Source organism: Poecilia mexicana, unplaced genomic scaffold (assembly GCF_051168715.1).
Source record: "Poecilia mexicana isolate PSO_F unplaced genomic scaffold, ASM5116871v1 scaffold_3, whole genome shotgun sequence".
Lineage (NCBI taxonomy): Eukaryota > Metazoa > Chordata > Actinopteri > Cyprinodontiformes > Poeciliidae > Poecilia > Poecilia mexicana.
Window position 1 is genome coordinate 31,730,279 of NW_028263372.1, and position 23,049 is coordinate 31,753,327.

General features: G+C 35.2%; 1 protein-coding gene across 1 annotated transcript in view; it reads right to left on the reverse strand.

Annotated features, from left to right (window-relative positions):
• Positions 1-1,544: 1,544 nt before the first annotated feature.
• Positions 1,545-23,049, reverse strand: part of kcna4 (potassium voltage-gated channel, shaker-related subfamily, member 4) — a 59,707-nt gene continuing 38,202 nt past the window's right edge. The window contains exon 2 of the mRNA XM_014978620.2: positions 1,545-9,077. The gene's annotated coding sequence lies outside the window, so the exon portion shown is untranslated. The remainder of the gene's footprint in view (positions 9,078-23,049) is intronic.

Below are 23,049 nucleotides of genomic sequence, written 5' to 3' on the forward strand. Positions count from 1 at the left end.
AACAAATATTTTGCTTTTGAATTTACCCAGATGTCTTGTACAACATCATCCATCTGGCATTCGTAGCAAAGCAGAAGAAACTGCTTGAAAAGTCATTTAGGGAATTCAGTGAGTTATGATTTTAATCACATTTGGACCTCATTCCTCCATAAACCAGAAGGCCCAGCTTCAAATCATGGGTGTGATAGTGGGCCAGACAAGATGCAGGCTGGTGGATAAAGTACTTTCCCCCCTGTGCTCTGTTTTCAGAATTTAATTCCAGGAACTTTTTTTTTTTTTCCAATAACCAAGATTTTTCTTTGGGGCTTTTTTCTGTTTTTGCTTTTTGATACTCTAAAATGTTTCATATCACCAGGCACATTTTAATGTAAAACAAAGATTAACTGAAAATCAAAATGTATAATTTTTGTAGGATTACATTTAAATATGGCCCTGTCTAAAACCTGAGATCAAGTTTATAAGCCAGACCTGATTACAGAGACTCGAGTAATAAACTTATCAGATTATATAAAACATGTTTTCTAAAACGCAGCTGCCTGGACAAGGGCAAGCTGCTGTAAGATCGTAAGGAAAAACATATGTGTGCTTTGACTTTGCTATATTTTCCCATATTTAAGGATCAGCTGATCATCTCAGTCCAAACAGTTGGTGCTTTATGCAGAGTTTGAACCTCACAAGTGTGGAAATGATTACTAGTTAAATCAATCAGAAAATATATCAGCCTGCAATGAGATGGAGCTACAAGCATTCCACATGCTGATGTGAGTTCATCTTCATATGTGCAGACAGAGCATCTGCATCATCTAGGATTAAGTAATGGTATTCACATGTCTGTGAGCCATTAAAGCACAAGTGAACTTGTTACAGCTTGACTATTTCAGATGCATAGAGAGGCAATATTGAAATGTTGCCAGAGCCAGTGACTTTTTATGCTACCAAATACACTTAGATACTCAATAGAGTGATTGGGGATTGACAAAAAACACTAGAATTTTACTGTCACTCGATAGCATCTGATAAATCCCCTAATTTGCTGCAGTGGCTATTTATAAAGCAATTTCTTAAAGTAATTGCCATTACTCTAAATCCCATGTACCCTGGGAACACTTTAAGATAAAAAATGAGCAGGAGAATCACTCTGGAGGACAAATGTCTGTTCCTGTCCTGGATTTGTTGCCCCTGTGATCTGATCTTGGATATGAATAAGATGACAAATGAGTATAGCAGATGAATAGAAAGTTGGATAAATCAGTTCTTTTCCCCACCCCTTGCTCGATATTAGCTAATTAAGATATTGTATATTGATGGATTACTCGTCGACAGTTCGGTAGTCAGCAAATTGTTCATGAAACCATTCTGAAAACTGCTTTTATTAGACTACCATGGATTAAATATTTTAGGTGTCAGACAAATATAGTTGCATAGACTAGGTTATTTCTCTGGGTTTCATCAGCATCAGTGGCATTTTGATGTTCCGACTAAATCTGTTTCAAACAACAAACGGCACGGAATTGAAATGTTTCCAAAAAGACATCTTAAAACTGTTTTATTTTCTGAATTTTTATTGAATATATTATATTTTTCTTTAATCAACATTGCACATATTCCATTTTCAATCACATCTCATATTGCTGTCTACAAAATGTTATGAATGTAGAAAATCCAGAAGTTGGAAGGTTTACCCTGCCAAAAAAACATAACAAAACAAAATGAAGGAAACAGAACAGGAGAATTAAGGTCAGAAGTGACGAGCTCCAGAGATACAGAGAAAGGGAAGAAGAGGAGCACCCTCGTTGGAAAAGAATACAAACATACCTTGGGTTAGAATGCATATTTCTCAAAACAAAGCATCATGCAGAATAAAAGCAAGGCTGGGCAAAACGCACATGGATAATTCTCAACACCTGAACTGTAGAAGTATTTTACAAGTTCATTAATACTCATTTTGTTGTTTTTCTGTTGCTCATTGATGGTATTTTTTTATGAGTGATGGTGGCAAATGAACAGTTTGATTATTAGGCGCACACACAGGTGAAGTAGGAACACTGAAAGTAAATGCACCCACCACCTTTACTGTCCCACAAACTGATATAATTTCCATCACAGAACATCTGCAGCAATCTCTTAAGAACTGTTTACTTCTGGGCATTCAAAATGACCGTGAGAATCATTGTTAATGACGATAGATATGCTGGATTTCAATCATAATGTAAATATGATTGTAGCCTTGGCTGACCAAACTGCACTAGTTTGCATAGAAAAGTGATGATTATTGGTTTGCTTGTCCCACTTTTTTTCTTTTTGGATTAAAAAGTAAAAATATACATTGTTCATTTGTGTTTACTATGTGTGCAGCTTTCTACCATTTGCACACACCGGCCCTCCTTCATTAAGCTCTCAGTCTGTAAATGAAAAACCATGCTAATAGACAAAATGCAATTAAACGAAGGCAACATCTGCTACAGCTTCAACAGCACATGTGCACAAAAACTAATTTTACAGCTAGAGAAAAAAGCTGAATGCATGTAAATTAAGTCATGGAAGTGATTTTTTTTTTTTTTTTGTAAAAAGTATAGTGAGTATAAAGTATTCCAGTTCCTTGAACTTTTTCACAGTTGTCAAGTGGAGGAAACGGATCTATGGTTTTCCATAGATTTTTTTTTAACTAATAAAATCTGAAAAGATCTCAAATGATGGAAATTAATTGGTTCCAAAAGCATGCCAGATTTGGAAACAATTAACTTCCTATCAACACAACTTATACATTTCCCAAAAAGGGAAACTTATAAGTTAACTTATAAGTTGACCATTTTTCACCATTGCTGAAAAATGGTCAGCAATGGTGCTGACACCATCATGTTATTGTTCCTGCTGTTTCTATAGCAGGAACAGGGAAGCTGGTAAGAGTTGATGTGAAACACAAATACAGGCCAGTCCCAGAAAGTTAAAGGCTGCAGACGACTTAGATGGGGGTTCACTTGCTAACAAGATGACTCTAAACATTTAGCCAGAGCTAAAATGGACAAGATCCAAGTATATCCATGTGTTACTATTTCCCAGTCAAACTCCAGACCTACATAATTTAGGAAAAGTCTTGAAAATTGATGTGCACAGACATTTTCCATCTAATTCCACTGAATTCCGGTTACAGAATACCCAGAAAGCATTCACAGCAGCATTTCACTTTTTCCACATTTTGTTTCAGCTTTGTTCCAAATTATAATAAATGAATCTCTTTCCTCAAAATTCTACACACAAGTGGAAAAAAAAGCTTTGGAGGTATTTGTGAATGTTAGAAATAGAAAAAAATATATATATATTTACATAAGTATTCAGTCTTTCTGACATTTTTGGCAGCAATGACACAAACTCAGCACAACAGTCTTTATAGTCAATTTGGCTCTTTCTTCTTTTTCAGCTCTTCTAAAGCTCCGTCAGGTTTCATTTTCAGAAAAACATCATCCAGAGATGCTTAAAGATCACCTCTTCGACTAAGGCCCCTCTCACAATCTTTCTGTGCCTCAAGACAATCATAGTCTTCACACAATTCCTTTGATTTCATGTTTGACCTCTGACCTGCACTGTCAACTATGGGACCTTATATAGACAGGTGTGTACCTTTCCAAATCAAGTCCAATCAACTAAATGTAACACATTTTTCTTTTCTTTTCCACATTATCATAGTGGGATATTTGTGTACAGAATTTTAAGAAAAGAGATCATTGCAATACAATATGGAATAAGGCTGCTGCATAACAAAATATGGAAAAAGTGAAGCAGTGTGAACACTTTCCAGATGTACCGTTAAAAAAATAAAAACATGATTGTGGTTGTAATGTAACATCTGAAAAAGTTCAAGAATTAGAATACTTTTAAAAGGCATTTGAACAAACTGCATTATAATTGCAACCTGTTTCGGTTTAGTAGTGACTCAAGGTACCACTGTTATTTGTGCTGTCTCCCAACATATTTCAAATTTTGAAAAGATTTGTAAATTTGACCACCCTAACTGCTAGAGTCAATGTACTCCAGCTGCTTTTTATTTGACCCACAATTAAAGAAACTCAGTTTACAGCCAAAACAAAAACACAATTTTCTAAGTCAGCAAGCAGTTGATATTTCTCGCTTTTCTTAGACTAATGGCTTAGTAACTCTAGCTGCGGTTTGTGTCGCTTTATTCCCGTCCACAGGGACAAACCCACTTGATTCATCATTTCTTGTAAGAGGGAAATCTCAAAGCTTGACATAGGGAGGCCAGTGTAATTAATTTATTTCACATTAGCCTCAGTACACACACCGAAGCTAAGCAGACTCAAAGGGCTGAGGACAGGTGCTGTGATAAGATATGCTTCTGTTTTCATTACTGCTTCTGTTTTCAAACCACACATTAGCTCACCGTTTCTATCCTGTGCTCCTCATTTCATAAAAATATTGCACTCTGTGGAAAAAGTCAACTGCTTTCTCCATAGCTTCAAACATGTCCCAGAAGGTTTTACTTGACTGATGCTTTAGCAGTAAGCTCCTTCATTAGTAAACTAATAAATAGCTTTTTTAAAATATGAATTCAGATAGATTAAATGCATGCATCCAGCCTCTGAAGAGTGTTTGCAGCAGTGACTCTGCTCTGCGGGAGATAAATTGTTTAAAAGCAATGTGAAAGGTTTCCGATCAAACAGTGTTGTATTTCAGTACTTCATTACAAATTCAACTTGTGTCGCCATTTTGCATTTCAGAAGACTTTCCAGGCAGGTGTGGTTTTATTCTGGTGTCAAGACAACATTTCTCTGAGGCTGTTACATTAGCTTTTATACTCAGACTAATGCAGTACTTTGAGTTCATGCAGTCCATCTGCTGTAGAGAATGTCAATAGTAAGGCGTTTTAGAGCAGGTTACAGAGCTGGCTGTGTAAAATGAAAACATCTCATTTGGTCAGTTTATTTAAGACAAAATAAAACCTTATCGCATTATTTATGCATATTTAAATTTCTGGCAAAAACATAACATTTTCATGATTTCCTTTTGATCATTTGGGATCATTTTTATTTTATTTTATTTGTTGACAGTTTATGACTGTCACAATTAAATATTTAAATAACACTCTGGGATCCTATAAATTTTCTCAAGGAAAATATAAAAACTTTATTCAGCAGGAAAAAAACAAATTTTTTTCTGATTGTTAAACCAATCCTCAACAAGGTGTTTTTTTGTATTTAACTTATTAATTTAAATCTATTAAGTTAACATCTGATAGTCTTTCTGATTTAAGATGTTTACATCTCAGCCTTCACACCTTATTGGATTATTTGCTCAGTCACACCATTTATCATTAATTACGCTGATGATTTAGCAGCACTGGCATACAAAATCATATTCATCTTCCACTCATGAGATGTTCTGGATAAATATCTCCTTTTAATTTAGCGTCTATGCTTTTTGCTCCCTGCAGCCCAAAGTCACTATCAGCCCTTGGGATGCTCTGTCTCCTTTGCATGACTTAGCATGAACCCTCTCTTTGTTACAACTCTACCGCTTATTAAAGCAGGTGTAAGTGAGCCATGCATCAGTGCCGCTGCAGCCCCACAGCCTGATAAATTATTTTAATTCACAGATAAAGGAAATCGGTTAGAGGCTATCCAGATTGTTTGTTCCGCTTGACTGGAGGATCAATTCCCAGGCTGGTCATGTTCTTGCTGAATCTCCTAACCTGTGGGCATGTTACTCTTAGGCTTAACCTCCCCTGTGGCGAACGAAGCTATAGCTGAATCATTTGTACCTTAAGATGTGTTAAGTAGGTACCTCCCAGGCACAGTTTAGTGTCGGTGTGATATCATCGTTTAAGGTCTCTAAGCACCTGGGGAGCAAATGTTCAGATTTCAATCCTCAGGTTATGTCCTGCTCCTCGACAGAGCTGATGGGATTTAGGGAGCCAATACTGGTGTCACACGGCTCACGCTGGAGATGCATAATCTGACAAGATCAGTTGAACAAAGTCAATTCTGAACATATTTTTACACCCTGGTTATGTTGTCATTCAAAACAATGAGAAATACGCGAAATATTAGCTTTTAAGAAACAGCTTGGCTGTAGCACACCTCGAATGGCCACCCAGTTAAATATAATGCTACCCTGATTGTGATTTTGTTCTACAAGTCATCGATTAGGTGCCCATTTCTTTTAAATAATACTATGTGCAATATTTCTCAGCCATATTAAAGTAGGTATGTTCCTCTCCTCAAGGCTGAAGCTGCGGTTTGTGCTCCACACTCCTGAATGGGGAATACAATACTGGCTAAATGTCCCCTCAAAATCAGCTTCTCATTTGCTATTTGGAGCTGAAGTTCAGAGAATTCCCATTGGGAACATAAAGTGAATGTAAACATAAGTGATTTTTCAAATATTACATTTATGGTAAAAATTATTGTCAACATTTTGATTAACAAAGTTTTATTTGAGTAGGAATAAACCATTTTAAATGGATCAAATCATCAGTTGGTAAATGTTGTTAAATTCCCAAACACTAATAAAAAATAATTTTATACATGAGCATATTCATAGTTAGACTGGACAAATTACACTTTCTATCCAAAACTGGAAATTGTTCTTATCTCAATTTCAAACATTTCCCATCATGTTTATTTAAAACAATGTCAGCCTAGTGCCTTGTTTATAAGGCAGATCGTTTCCCTTTTAATGAAGGAAATAAGTTGATTTTGCATCATAACTTTCCACAAGTTTTACACAAACTGAGGGACATACTTATCTTAAAATTTCAACTTTTAAAACGTTTAAATTTTGAAATGATCATGACATCATTTTGGTTATTTTGTTGCTGATTCAGATTAAACTGTTTTGTCTCACAATTCACAACTATGACTTTTTTTTTTTTTGCCAAAATACAGTTTAATCTGAAGTGACCATAACAGACTAAACCTGCATTAGAGCCTCTGCATTACTGTTGTGATAATGTACCAATCACCAATAATATTCTGACAGGCAAATATATTATCAGACGCGTGAAATCCAGACATAAACAATGGCAGAAGCAAACAGTGCCAACACCATAACCCTAAAGTTTCATGTCAGATATTTATGACAGAAAATGTTTCTTAGTATTGTTCATGTTGCTCACTTTTTATTAACTATACCTGGACCAATGTTAAATTTTTCATTTTTCAGTGGAAGAAAATTCTCAATATTGTATAGTACACTCTCTTGCTGTTTTCATATTTTATTTTTATGTCATTTGTATTTTGGAGAAGTAATCCATTTTCTCTTCATTGAATAAAACCTAGGGTCTTGGTTAAAAAAAATACTTTTATTAACAAAAAGACAATAAAATAATTGTCTACGTCTTAATATACAGCTTCACCATAATGATTTCCTTTGTAAACTACCTAACATTTATTTTAAAACTATTTCTTGGTTACAAGCTTTTTGACACTAAGGAAATATTTGGAACATTCAGTAAACATTTTTTCTTTTTTTCTGAGGGATACAATTTAAGAGGCAAGTACAAATACAAATTCTCAGAAAGAGCAGGAATGTGAACTTTGGATTTTCTTTAGGAAACACTAACTTTAAGAAGTCTAAATTCAAGCTTTTAAGTGCCAGGGTAACTAACACTGTATGGAAAAGGAAAATATAAAGAAATAAAACACTGTCTTTATAAAAAAAAAGAGCTATTACTTACTACTGGTAGGGCAGCTGACTTTTCTACTCATTTCATTCACAGGCAACATTGCAGGTCTAAGAGATATAACTAAGTCCAACGGTTTTCAGATAAAGCTGCACAATGATCGGCAAACTCTACAAAATAAAACAAAATCTAAAATGCAAGAAAAAAATCAACAGCAATGAAGAATCTTTGAGCAGCATTAGTAACAACATGAGGAATGTGATTTTTATCATGTTTTCAACAAAACAAACTGATTCTTGATGGTCATAACAGTCAAAGAAAGTTAAAAAAAAAGTCTCAAATTACTGTACCTGCAACACATCTTCGGACACACATGTATAAACGTCTGATATTTACATTTTTTTTAATCCCCCTCCTAAACGGAGTGGATCTATATCACAACGTTTTTCAGAAGTCCACAACATACAATAAATTCAGGGTTTCACCTTTGGTTATGTAATTATCAAGGCTAGGTTTAAAAAAATATAGAACACATGTTCATGTTACTTTTGCATACAGTAAATTCAGAGTGAAACATATCAGCAAAGCAGCTGGTCAGCTCTAAATTTGAATCTTAGAAAAGAAAAAAAAAAAGGAAAAAGAGTAAAGTATTTTATCTCATCAATAAACCGGAAGGTGAAAGCTCGCCGAGTTTCGTCTGCCATTTCACCCTGATAGAAAGTGAATGTGGCAGATATTCATGACAGGTGTTTATGTGACTGACATCTTTGCTTTAGTGTAAGTGGATCTTGATGAAAGAAGATACTGATCCAATGTATTTCAGTGTGCTGCGTTCTCTCCCATAACTTTATACATCTTTTAAATGAGGATTTTCTTGTGTTATGAATATAAATCAAGATTTTTGTTGCCAGCAACTCAGGCCAGCCTTGTTCTGTTGACAATATGAAACAAGAAAAATAAATTTGTACTGGCCGCGTAAGAGCAGACAGCCAACATACTGTTTAAGAACCTATGATGTCTACAAAGCTGACCCAGCTAAAACGTAATGTCGACATTACAACCGAACATCTCTATCATATTAAAATATTCACATCTGTTCCTTACAAGACACTTTTTCACATCAAAAGAAAACATCTTTAAATTTTATAAGTCTCTTAGTATCATCACTCCATACATTTATATATGTGTAATTAAGGCAATCATTTGGGGCCACGACTTACTCTTTTTTTCCAAATCCGGTCTCAACCCTTTGAGGGTTTGTTTACTGACATGTTACAGCAGCTTTCGTCCCTGCTTCTCAGAATTTGTTCGAGGTCCCGTCCGGTTGTTGCTTTTTTTCAGTGTCCACTAGTGCTTGAAGTTGACTGGTCACAATGTTTTGCTTGTTGTCTGCACTCTCCAGAGACGTGGGGGATATTCCCTCTCTCTGTAACTGGCAGCGCTGCAACACAGAGAAACAGGAAATGGGGGAAATTCGTCATCATTCTTCAGAAAATGGCACCTTCAGAGTGGAGCGATTAGCCTAAACACAAGCTTTCATTTCCCTTCCAGTGGCTGTGCACTTTGATACCAAGACAGATAAAGCTAAGTAAAGCAAGTTAATTACAATACTTTTAATGCAATCCAGGATGAAATGTTAAACATGCTAGTCAGCTAGTCATGGTAAAAGGAAGACACATCCTCTGTACTGTTTTCATGTGTAGAAAAGTTTAAAGTTCTCCCAAGAAATAATGAACCAGTTCATGAAATAGCAGTTATGACTCTTTGGTTTTGTATTTGCATCAAAGCGCTGAGCAGCAGGATTTACCTTATAAAGTTTTTTTTTTTTTTTTATGCATTCATGTAAACTATATTACTGTAGTCTAAATATGATGAGGATGGAATTGTCTAGCAAAAAACATTTCTGAAACAAAAAATTACCTAAAAATCCAACTTTTATCTAAGCGCTTTCAAAAGTACATCAAAGAGGCAACCAAGGGTTTGGTTAAAGTCAAGTCAGCTGTCAAAATACATTTACAACCCACTCTAGAAGGGTTCCATCGAAAGTAGTATCTGTAAAGTAATAAGCAGGATCTTGTGAAAACATATATTGTCTTTTTGACATTAAGAAATAAAATTAGCTTGGAAAAGAGAACTTTGAAAAAGGATTAAACACAAGTCAAAGAGAGTCTTCTGCTACTCATAAAGGTTATGCCATTTTATAATTAAGTGTATCATCTGCATAAAAGCAAACATTAGCTGAACCAGGCCTTTTCCCAAAAAACGTTTCATAAATAGAGAAGAAACTGGTCCTACAACTGAACATTTAGGATCAACTGTCTTCACTGGGTAAGATGCAATGTTCTAGTTATAAAGAGAGCCACATTTATACTTTACTACCCTATAATTTAGACAGGGTGCACTTGGTTTTTTACGACTCCAAATTCCTCAAGTCATCTTGTATTTCTTGAACGGAGAACTTTTTTTTGGTTTTAAATTTATTTTAGTGAGATGGTACAGAGAGAGTGCAGCAATTTCAAAAGTCTGCTGTTAGGATTACTTCTGGCACAGTAAAAAACAAAGGTAGCTATGATGGCAATAAAATCATGGCATCACAAATCTGTGATCCAATTTACAGATAGCTCAGGGTTATTATTTAGACAGAAACATATATCAACATGTGTAGTGCTACTTAAATGGTATTACTGTGTGCATACAGAAGCTATTTTATTATATCATTTAATATGAATATCATGACTAAGTAAATGTTGCCAAGTTATCTAGTAATATTCTCTATCATTTCATTTTAATAGACAATAGTACAATTTTAGTAATCTTCTCGGCAGAAAAGGCTGTAGCGTTTTTTGTTTCTGAAGAGAAGAACTGGTCACATTAAAGAAAAAATAATATACAGTATGATGTAAAATAAACAAAGTAAAGCCACAATCGACCATTAAATACTGTCATTTTTACTCTATGTTGTGTGAACTTTGATTCAGCATGTTTTGGCATAAATGGTATCGTATCATCCAGCGTTAACACTCTTCTTATACTTTGTTGCCCTGACTGAAAAAGACCAGTAATAGATGCTCAGCCATTGAGGTAGATTTTCTTTTTCATTTCATCTGTAATATTTTAGCAACCAGTTAGTGCATTATCACCACCTTGTGGTAGAGTTACCAGTAAATTGTTGCTATATTGAAAAAAGACCGTAGTGAACTGAAACAAAACAGTAGTGAACTGAACAACTATTGGTTCACAAAAGAAAAATTACTCTATGCAATTAAAAATGAAAACAATGGAGATTTGCTTAAGGCAAATTAACAGCAACTTTGAAAAATGTAGGTAAAACTGCATTTAAAACAATACCACTACTGCTAATTGGCCTGGAGCCTAGAATAACTTTCTGTTACTGTTTTCTTTTTAAATGAAGTTTCAACTCAAATTGCAATTCCTTCCTCATGAAGTGTTTATGTTCTTTTGGTTACGCCCTCTGGGGTGAAACATTTTGCAGAGTAACTGTTCTGTGTCACAGCTATTTGTGCTTATTAAAATGCACACTACTAAAGACGAGTGTCCTCTTTTTAAACAGAGCAGCTGTTGTATAATTCTCTACCTCAATAATTTGAGGATTTCCACAGTCTCATAGGAGTTGAAGACATTCTGTATGCAATCATAGCTGCAGCAGGCGCAAGGCAATTATAACAAACATACTGAGTGTTTTATCTAATTCTCTTATTAAGGATTCAGAGTGAAACATGTGGTTATTTACATTTGTTTACCTTTAGAAAAAAAAAAACTACACCACCAATGCCAAATAGACAAATGTAGCACAGAGCTTTACAGATTTTGAAATGTGGTGCATTGTGCTGTCATATTGGCTTGAAGTGTTTCAGATTTTCTTTGGTTAGTCATGAACCTCGGTGGATTTAGCAATTTTTTTGGTATTGAGCAATGCAAAAGATGCATAATCTGAAAACTGTGGCATGCATATGTACCAGTATCCATTTCCCCAGAGTTGAGGATTTGTAGCCATAATACCTGCAGCAAGTCTTTGGGAGAATAGAATGCAGTAGATTGAACTATTTCTTTTGCAAAAATAGTTAAATCTTAGTCAGATTGTATTAGAGAATCTGTATTCATCATCTTTCAAGAGTTCCCCCAATTGAATTAAGAACATTTTAACTTATGAATATGCTTTGATAAACCATTTGATTGTACCTCTGGTTGAGTATCTGCACTCATCTAAAGTCTGTTCCTTAGTTTGATCTATCTGCCCAACAACTATGGAAAACTTATCTTTCGCTGCTGTAGAAAAGGATCCCCACAATATAATACTGTCACTACCAGGTTTGCATGGAACAAATTGCATACTGGAAGTTTTCTGGCTTTCCCTCAGTGACTTTCGTCTTGGCACTCTTTCACAAAGGCTCAATCAAGTAAAGGCTCGATTAATAGTTGTCCTGCTGACAGATTCTTCCACGTGAGCTTTGAATTCCTATCATGGTAGCCTGCCAGTCGAGATGGACAGCAACTTTTTTTTTTGTTTGTTTTCAGCATTTCAGGTTTCAGATGACAGGCTGAACAATTATTTGCGAAACATTACAATGTTGTAAAGATCTCCACCATTTTATCCACGATATTGTTTTTTGCTTGAATATTTAGGTGACTTCTGGTGACAATTGTTGCACTTGATTATATTTATATTATATTCAGGGGATATCAGAATAAATGTCATCGATATTTATTCATGCCACACTTTTAAGATTTTTCTTTGTTACAAAAACGGAAAAAACATTCATCCTTTTCTTTTCAATTCAAAGGTTTTACTACGTTATACTCATTTTTCATGTAATATCCCAGTTAATTGCATTTAAGTTTGTGGCTATAAAATGACAATGTGTGGATTTCAAGGGATATAAATGGCTGTCCATTCAAACATTATGAGAAAAACAGCGTTCGTGTCTTAAAGTGGGAAATCAGTGCCTGGACAAAAAGAGGAACAAAATGGCAGTGTTACAAAAAAAGAAAATCTTAAACAATATGTGCCTCTTCCTGCAAAATGAAGACGTACAATGTCTGCCAGGATCACTGAGATTCACATTTATTATAAGGATATTTTGTATGAAGGCTATAGAACAGAAAATCAGTGGTTTTATTGGAAGATAGGATATTAGCAAATTCAATCTCATTTTATCTCAATGGGAGGGACTTTCATTAGGAAGGAGCACTGGTTGGGAAAAGAAACTTACTGCAATTAGCTTTCAGGGAATGACTGATGGAAGACAAGCAGGACCTGTCAGCCCCATGCAGATTTTCACTTGTTACTGTATATTAACTAGAAGGAGCTGAGGAGCCTATTTTTGTGGAAGATGTGACATAAAGAAAAAATGTAAGTGCTAAATTTATGAATGAAACCCATACATTAGCAGATGAGAGTGGGGGAAAAAAAGAAAAAGTGGTGCAGATTTGGTCTAAAGTTGACCATTTGTACATGCAGTTTGCAGCTGGAGATCTCCTGCTTGACTTGTTATCACACTACTCGAAATACTCTCCTGATACACCTGGACAGAGTGCACAGGAGGGAGGAGAAAATGCATGGAATGTTAAATATGTGAAAACATTTTGAAGTCTGATAGTATTAAAACCACACAATAAGTCTCATTAAAGTGCAGTAGCAGAGTCGTTATGCTTTTGCCGTGTACACAAATTAAGAGATGGTTTGAAATAAGAAAAGTGTTTTTTGATGAGCTCTGATCATTTTTCCTTTTCACCATTTTGCACACTAGCAGTTTTGGGATTTTGTACCACACTTTTCAGACATAAAATGACGCCGTCTGTCACAGGGGCATTTTGAACCCACCATATTGTGCCTGCTAGCGAGACGTCTCTTACCCACTTCAACAACTGATTATTTAAAGCAATTCTCCATTCTCTGCCTATATTTCACTGTAAGATAATAACGGGAAATAACATCAAATAAATATTTGTCAGCCCAAAAATGAATTATAAGCATCTCAAAAACAAAACAAAAAAATAAATTATGAGTGCAGAATATCAAAGATAAATGATCGCTCTCACTTATTTTCCAAGAGGATGGCATATTTAGAAGCTAACTCACATTTCCACAGAAGTCTTGGAAATGGGATCATCACACTCAGAGCCATGGCGTAATCTTCAAAGAAGCGTTCTGTTCATACATACTGAGGAGCTGCTGAGTAAGCTCAGCTGAAATTCTGACATTTCTAATAAGGGCACTTGTGGCAGAAAATTTCCACCATCTCTTCTTTTTCAAACTCGGTAGCATAAAAACTACACGCAGTGCCATGAGAAAATATGTACCTAACTAGAAATTTATTCCATCATAATGTTTTTTTGTTTGTTTTGTTTTTTTTTGTCTCAGTTGCTTGTTTCAGACTATCAGTGAAATTTTAATGTCATAATTGATAAACCAACTAAGTACAAAATGTAGTTTTTAAATCTTTTTGTTTATTAGACATGGAGATCAATTCAAACTAAGATAGGGCCAGTATATAAAATACATGCCTAATCTAATTAAAGCACCATTACAGAACTGATTTAATGCCACAGTGGGGGGTATTTTAATTTGCATGATCTGTTTAAGATAATGCCACAGAATTTAAATTTAAGTTCAGGTTTTGACAAGACTACAGTATTTCATTTTAGGATGTTTTAATAGAAATTCATGCAAAAGATAGCAGAAAGCTTTTAAGCAACAATTTTTGTTTTATTCATATTAGGGCGTTATTTTTCCATATCTGGGTTATGCAATTAAATTGTATTTTGCCCCCATCCAGAATATCAAAATACATCATGATGGTTAATAATACATTTATTTATATATATATACATATATAAATATGACATATACCTCATATGTTTTCTCAAACCAACACATAGGATGGACTGAATATGTTATGTGTCCACCTGGATGGATTGTGCACCCTTGAACTGGTTCACTTCTGTGGCACAAAGAAGCCATGGCTCTTTTTTTTATTGCCACATTATGACACCGTCTGCTCAAGGGGAAGCCGAGAGCACCGCATTAGACCTGTTACGATCTACAAAGCCCTCTCTCTGCCAAGAAGTCATCCCTATTCACAGTTCAGGGGCCCGGCAGCTGTTTTCCATGGGACTGGATTTAAAATGATTATAGTGTTTGCAGAAAGGAGCCAGTCGAGACTGCCAGAAAGAGATCCTGCAGGTACAACAATTATGTGGGGAGACTTTTATAGCCTCAGAGCATGAAATGATATTAACTAACAAAACTGCAGGCGGTTGATGGAATTATTAAAACCAAATGACTCAACAGCTACTTCACCTGATTTCTGAAAATCACTTTGCAGTTTAGGGACAAACAGGCTTTGATTGCTGGAATTTAAATTAAGCCATCTTCTAACCAATTACTATTTTATTTTCTGAGCAAATTGAGTTCAGCTTCATTCAAACCTCAAACTCACTATTGGTGTTTTCACTAATCCATTTAGCGCTGTTGTTCTGCCCATTGACAGCAGCACCCCTTTCTTTTTTTAACAATGATCAGAAGCTTCATTAAAGGTATTGACAGAAAAAAAGTTAGAAGCTTGGATGCAGTTTACTGCATCATTACAGAAATCTTTTGTTCCAAAATACTTTTTGATAAACACAACTTAAAAGAAAGAGGAGTGTGTGTGTCGGCAGCAAAAAAACAAAAAGAAAAACAGAACTGATTTGCAAAGTAAAATAAACAGAATTTATTAAAATTACAGACTACTGGGAATTTTAATGAACCAATATTTCTTTAAAAGCTTACAAAAAACCTTCTGTTTACGCATTAAAATTGAGTGTTTTATTCATGTGATTGTTTTCCAGGCCTTAGTCATTATTTTCATTTCAGGTTGAACTGCTTAGTTCAATTTGTACCCAACTTGTCAGCAGGTAGTTTCGTTACCTGCTTTAACAACAAATGATATTAAAAACGTTTTCATAATTTGTTCAGTGTGCTGCGTCAACTGTCTTTCATTATTACATCTTGAAGCAGAAGTATTTTTGATTTGATCATGGTCAGCCTCCAATAAATCTCTCATACCATGTATACAATGTACAAAAACAAAACTACTATTTAACCAAAAACAATGTTAAAGAAAATCTTCAGAAAACTACACACAATTAAATTATATATGATATCTTAGTCCTTATTATTTATCTTAACTGTTTTTGTGGTGAAATTACAAAACACAGCTGAACAGCTTTGTACAAAGCAACAATGCATCTACATCCACTCTCTGTCAATGTAACTCACTGTTTTGACTGAATGTAGGATGGTTTGTAGGATGCTGCAACACAATTACATTATTATTTTTCTTTTTTTTTTTTTTTGCATTTTGAATTTTTTGAAAACTTGACAAACACTGTCAAGTGTTTGCAAAACACTAGTTTCAAATCAGATCATTTCCTCTGAGCATATTACCTTAGTTTTTAAATGATCTTTTTCAAAAGCTTTTTTTCACCTAATGTATAAAAAAAAATCTATTTTATACATTCTATTAAAAGAACATGATTCCTTTGAATTGATATTTTGCAGCAGTCTAATTTGTGTGTCTTCTTTCACTATTGGTGAAAAGAAACAGGATCTCTGCAGCTCACCAAAAATGTCAACTCACAAGACAAGAATTTGAGATGTTGAGGGCGTAGTAAAGAAGCCATCATGCAAAAAAGTAGAAATATCATAATATTGAACCCCAGGGAAGGTATGTGGCCCAACTTCAGATGTATATCTTTTTGATGATTTTTATTCCTTTTTTATCAAACACTAAAAAGATCACGTTCCCTCCAACTAGACAGAATTAGAACAGTCATTTCAATGCTATTCATTCTATCAATCTTGCATCATGTTCATGTTTGCACGCTTCTTTTATTTAGAAATATCAGAGCAAAGAGGGATGAATAGTGCAACATTTTTGCTAGATCTTTTCTCACACAATGTTTAATTTTGCATAGCAAGCATCCTTCCACCTCCCATTTGTTCTGCCGCATAAAATTCTGCCATAAAATCAGCTACATTGAAGTTTACGGTCATGACATGACAAAATGTGTAAATTTAACTGGCATGAATATTTTTGCAAGTCACTGCATTATAAAAGAACCAATTACTGCAGAAGCCCTTTCTATGGGCTCACTTTTATATCTTGCTGACTTGCATGGTGCATCTGATTACAGCTGAATGTGCTGCAGTTAGGTACAGATAATTTACAAATAAACACATGTGAAGGAAGGTGACTAAATAAATATCTCGTGTGAACAGGGACAAGTGTTGGGGAAACAAAGCATGTAGTTATTGCTGACAGCGCTATATATTCTGTAAGTAGAACAACTGCAAGTAAGAAATGTAAGCAAACAGTAAAAGTAAAGTACATTTTTTTTATTTTGCAGTGGCATTACCTTATATCTGCATTCTTATTACTGAATATTTAAGCCTGTATACAAGTTTTGCTTCCTTACATCTAAATTATCTTGATATTGTATGCACATATGCAAATGCCTGATTTTTCACGTCCAAACTAATAAGATGAACAGAAGTGTTTCCCTCTGCAAATATGAATAATAAATGAGAGGATTTAAAGCAATGCATCAGTATGAGGCTATGAAAAGAGGACCTGCAGGCCCTTTTCCTCCCAGGCCTGTACATGGATAGCTTGCATACTGGGTCACAGTTTTGTGTGGACATGGTCAGGATGGAGAAAGAGGAACAGATGGAGCAGTTGGCTGTTTTCTTTAACAGCCTTCACAAGCTTAAAGTGTACCATGTGACATCAATCATTTCAAGCAAAAAAAAACAAAAAAAACAAAATACTTTTTAAGAATTCACTCTGATGTTCAAAGTTTTCATCCACAGTAGCCATTGTTGTGGAAAATTAAAGGTCTTTGAGAGATAAAAACTAAAAGTTGCAAAAAAGAGTGAACAATACAAGGGCTTATAAAAAATTAACTATTTTATTGATGCTGAAAAGGTACCTGTTGAATTACAAATCTGCATTTATCGCTTAGTTTCATTTGAATGCATAAAACTGCAATATTTTTCAGTCAAGGTTCAGTATTCTTAATTTTAACACTTGCTGAAGAAAAAAGTTTTCTAATATTTGTTGAAAGCAATTGCTAGTTGTGTATTTAGAGAAAACGTTGTGCCTAGTTCCCTGCAAGGAAGTCCAGAGCTGAAGCTTTTCCACATGGACAAACGGATAATATCTGCACCACAGACCAGAACAACCTCTTTAAGAGGCATGAGGGCGAAAAGGATATTAGCAGAAAAAAAAACTATTATAGCTGAATCAAGTTGGGAAATGAGACATAGCAGCTTCTCATTACCTTGTGTGCACATTACATCTACAGGCTCTCGCTGCCCATGAGTTAGTCTGATCTTTCATGGTGTTAATTGGTGCTGCCGTTGTAATATGGAAATCTCCAAAGACAATGTGAGTTTCTCCTTTCAGGTAGAATTATTGAGCAAATATCTAGACCTGCAATGGAGGAATTAAAAAAAAAAAGCAAACAAGTGCTATAAAATGCTTTGTTGCTGAATTGCAGGTGGAAAACTGTCAACTCAATCTTTTATTTTTTTATTAAATAGGTTTGCATTATTGTGACAGTTCCCATTTAAGCCATCTCTCCGCTGGGAGTATTCTAGCAACAAAGTGTTTTAAGATCTCATTTAAATATTCTGGTCTGTATCCAAAGTAAAACTATCAAAGGAGAGATGAGCACTTTACAGAAAAGCAATCATTTTACATTTGAAAAATAAGTTAGTCCAATGCACAAGATGCCTCTGTTGTTTCAGATACATTGCTTAGCATTTGACATTCCATGTTATGTGTATTTACCCCTCTCGTTTGAGCACAAAGTGTAAAACAAGAAAATGTAGGGTGGGCAAAACCTGCCTATTGGTTTTAAAAGGGTAGAACTAAGACTAGATCCAGAGAATGCAACTGAATAAAATACAGTAGATGCAGATTTATTTTCACTGACAAATAGACATAGAAAAAAACAGAAGGGTAAAAAACAACCTCTAGATTTCAACAGCAGAATTTCAAAAAATATGTGGAGTATTTTCAAGTACTCAAAAACATTTTTATGATTGTTGCTGCTGTTATTATTTTTAGGTGGTTTTCAAGTAAAAGGAAGGAAGAAAAGGTAAATCTGCTTTGTTTGTCTTACAAGAGGCACAACAACTGAACTAATTCAAATTGGAAAAAAACCTGACAGTCAGAAAAAAAAAACAACCTTTAACAGATTTAAGCATAGATTCTGAATCTTTTGAGTTGCATTTAAATTCCAAGGTGATTTGCCTCATATGTTTCAGACAGTTTCACTATTATATACTAAATATGTAACAGAAGTTTGATTGGTTTTACTGACAAATCTAACAAGTAGCTATACAAAATGTGACAACAATCTGGAACCTTTTGTTGTCAATTTTGAAAATCGGCAACATATTAAGTGAGATCAAAAGCATCAAAGTTATGGTGCTGCAAAGTGCAGAAAGTCTGAATCCAACATTTTCTGGATTGATTTTAACTCATTTTTAAAAGAAATTAAATAAAATGTTAGTATAGAAGGGAGTATTTAGGAAAAGTAAACAAGTTAAATATACTCCAACTTTATAGATGTGAAAGTCACTTTTGAAACATCTTGAAATGTACCCTCATAATTATTTACACACAGAAATTAATGTTAATTGGAGAAACCAAAGGAGAATAACTTCTCACCTCACCTCAAAATTATCCCAGCTTAGGGAAGATATTAGAGTTTCTGAATCTAAATTATGGATTTTCTTTTCTTCTTGTGGTCGACTTTTGCCTTGCATATGTAGAAATAATAATAGCATTCAGTCTGTGTACTCCCCCTATGTGCTTGAGCTCATGCAGTGATTTCCATTACTGAAGAAAGCCTCTTTTTGATACTGCAACTTCCGAAGGCTCCAAGATCCCAAACTCAAAGCTTTATGGCATAAATTTGAAAAATGTTACTTTTTATATTTGTCCTTTCAACTTTACTCTGTGTACTACTGTAGATAAAAGCTTTGCCGCCAAAAGACATTGAAAATGTAGAGAAAGCATTCAAAATAATTTGAAATAGTCAAGAGCACAAATATTGATGTAAGTGCTGTGAAAAAGTGTCTTTACAGATTGCTTCTGGTTTTGACCATTTGTTACTGATGCTTCAGTTTGTAAAGAAAAATGCAAAAAACAGCCTAAAATATATCATTTTCTTTAGCTATCCAAACTAAATTTACCCTATCTGGAAAACTAATAATTGCTGTCTTGCTATATTATAAATTAATTGCATTGAACTGAATTCTATTGGAAACCAAGTTTAAATGTATTAGTCACAACCAGGCCTGATTACTGCCAGATTTGTAGTATCATTAAGTTGCTTAAATGGCACCTGCATGACAACATCAAATATAGTAAAACATTTTAAAACACAACAAATCAAGCCTCAATCTAAAAGAAATTCAACACCATATGAGCACCGCAGGCATCACTTCAGGTCAGTCTTCAAATTCAATTAGAGAGCTATTTAAAAACATTTAAGTTGTACAAAGAGCAACGTTTATTTGCTCTGAATCTAAATTCGAGGAACTAAATTGCAATTCATCTGGGACAAACTCCTGTATAGTACAGATGCACATATAACATGATGCCTGGCTTCCTGTTTGCTGACATTAATCCAAAGGCAGCGGGGATTTTCTGCCTCTTGCTGCTTCTTGCCTCACACCCCTGCAGGACTCTTAGATCCACGCTCTTTCCTGCTCACACACACACACACACGCACGCAAACATACACAGATGAACACGATAGACCATAAATATTCTGGCAAGGAATGGCTACATGTGCAGCACAACGTACACTGGGGATGCAACACACACTGTTTATTCCAACTCTGCCGCCAAGCTCTCTGTCAGCAATATTTTGTATTAAAAAAAAAGAAACGTTTTTCACATCTGCTTGTCTGATAATGCTCATTTAGGCCAACTTGTCGATGAGCCCAAATAGGAGCGGTGCCGTCACCGTACTCATCCCATATGTCTGCTGCTGCTTGACCTGCCAAAGCTTCAGGTGCTGCGTTTTGTGCCTCCATCTGAGTGTGAGAAGCGTGCCGTTCGGAAAGCACATGTGCGACGCAACACGTCACATTACACCGTGACAGTCTGTCACAGTGAATTAAAGCTGGAACACAAACGGAGGCAGGCATCGGGGGTGGGGGGAGAATCGTTAATGCCACAGTGCTCCGGTTCACCACAAGCTAGACCTGTGGGTGACAGAAGTGGCAGGAATTAGACTGACTGGAAGCAGAAAAACCAACTTTCATCTTTGTCGTTTTCATTCAATAAGTCAATTATGATCCAAGCATCGGTTGCATAACCGATGGACAATATTTGCAGCATGATATGACATGGCAGAAGCAGCTTTAAACTGGGTTACCATCAATTATTTTCATGTCTGCAGTAGAAAAAAAAATCTATAAGTTCTGATGGTTGTTTCTTTTCTGTCAGTTTGACAAAATGAGACATCAGCTCTTATCTAATCTTTTAGCTCACAACTTACTGACAGAATAAAAGGGCTTACTGTCCAAAATGTCAGATTTAGCAACACATTTAGGAAAGAAGGCAGTGAATGAATGAATCCAGTAAAACCACAACCAGCCAGATTCACTTGAGCGTCTGGTGGGGTGTCTGTCACTCAGCCGACAGTTAGACATCCTTCAAATCCTGTAACTAGTGAGGTGGGACCTCCCTGAAACTGCCTTGTTCTCTGCAGAGATCTTCACTTTTGGCTTGAAGGACCACTGAACCGAAGCACAGAACAACATCAACAGCTGGACATGTCGCCTCTTATTAACTGTTCCAAGTTCAAGAGAAGTAGTGAACTTTTTCTGCGATGAAACAGAACTGAAGTACCTTGCCAAATGGCAGAATAACATACTCTATTTAAATTAAATGTAACTGTTTCTTTTGCTCTATTTCCCATAATATCATATAAACCTGAAGCTATTGGATTATTCGTGTGTGTTGTTAGAGAACTAACAATACACATCGCATTGTACACGTTATCATTACTGAGATGGAGGCGGTATCATGCTGTGGAAAGTTGGTCAGAGTTGATGGAAAACTGGATGGTGCTGAATCCAGGGCTATTCTGGACAAAGAAATGCTGCAAAAAGCAGAACGTAATTATAATCAAGAGAATATATATGAATATCAGGGCAGAATATTGAGTTTTGTAAAAAAAGAAAACCCCACTGTTGTTGTTTTGAAAGAATAGTTGCCCTAACCATGTGTCATTTTTCCATCAACTTCATATATGTGTTGGTTTATTTCATATAACCCTAAATTAATGGGACAAAATAGAATTGTTTAAAAATATCAATACTTGTGCAAAGTACCAGTTGTTAAGATTTACTGACCACTTTGTGAAAAGCTTCAAGTATGGTATATATTGTGGATGTACTGTGTTATCTTCCTCCACTAGTGTTTATTACATCTACAGTCTTTAGCTGTGGTTCTGGTAAATTAAGCACCGTTTTATATTTTGTGCAAACAAAAGGGAAGAGGAGCGCTACACAGAACAAAAGCTGTCATTATCTTTTCCTCCATGTCAGTCAAGATGCACCACCTCCAAACCAGCCTCTTCCATCTCAGGCCCCCGCAGGCTTTTCTCACATATGTGCATTACAACAGTGACTTAATGAAACGCCTACAATCACTTATCAACAGCAGATGCAGATGCCTGCCAGTTGTGCTACCAAGCATAAAAATTGCCATGTTGTTTCCCTTGATAATGGTAGCTGCCGGCAATATATCCCCCAATTTGCAAACGAAATTACAAACTAGATCCCATTTTGCCCCACTGTAATTGTGTTTTTGGGTATTTTATTATAAACCTCAGAAATGGCTCTATAATTTATCTTCTGCAACAACTTTAAAAATATCAACAAAAAAAGTATTTAAGTATTTAACAGGCTGACAAACTTACTAATATCATTAATAATTTGCAGCATAATAATATTGCATCGCATCCCATACGTTTAATTTTTAATTAACTGTCCTATTTCAGCACAGACAATAACAAAACAGTGATTTGTTGTGATGCTCAGTGAAACTGTGCATATACAGGTGGTTTATCTTCTCTTGCAGAAGAGGGTTGTTTTTATTTACAGTTATTACAGAATATGCATGCTTATACTATAAATGACTACTGTAATGCTTGAGGGATAAATAAAACAAAATACCAAGTGCAAGTCAGCATTTCTAGGTTTATTTTTTAAATAATTTACTTCTCCACGGCTTGCTGATGGGGATGAATGCAACCTCTGCAGTTGTTTCTTTGATGATTACAGTACATAAGGGCTTCCTAGTCAATTTTCATGAGTATTA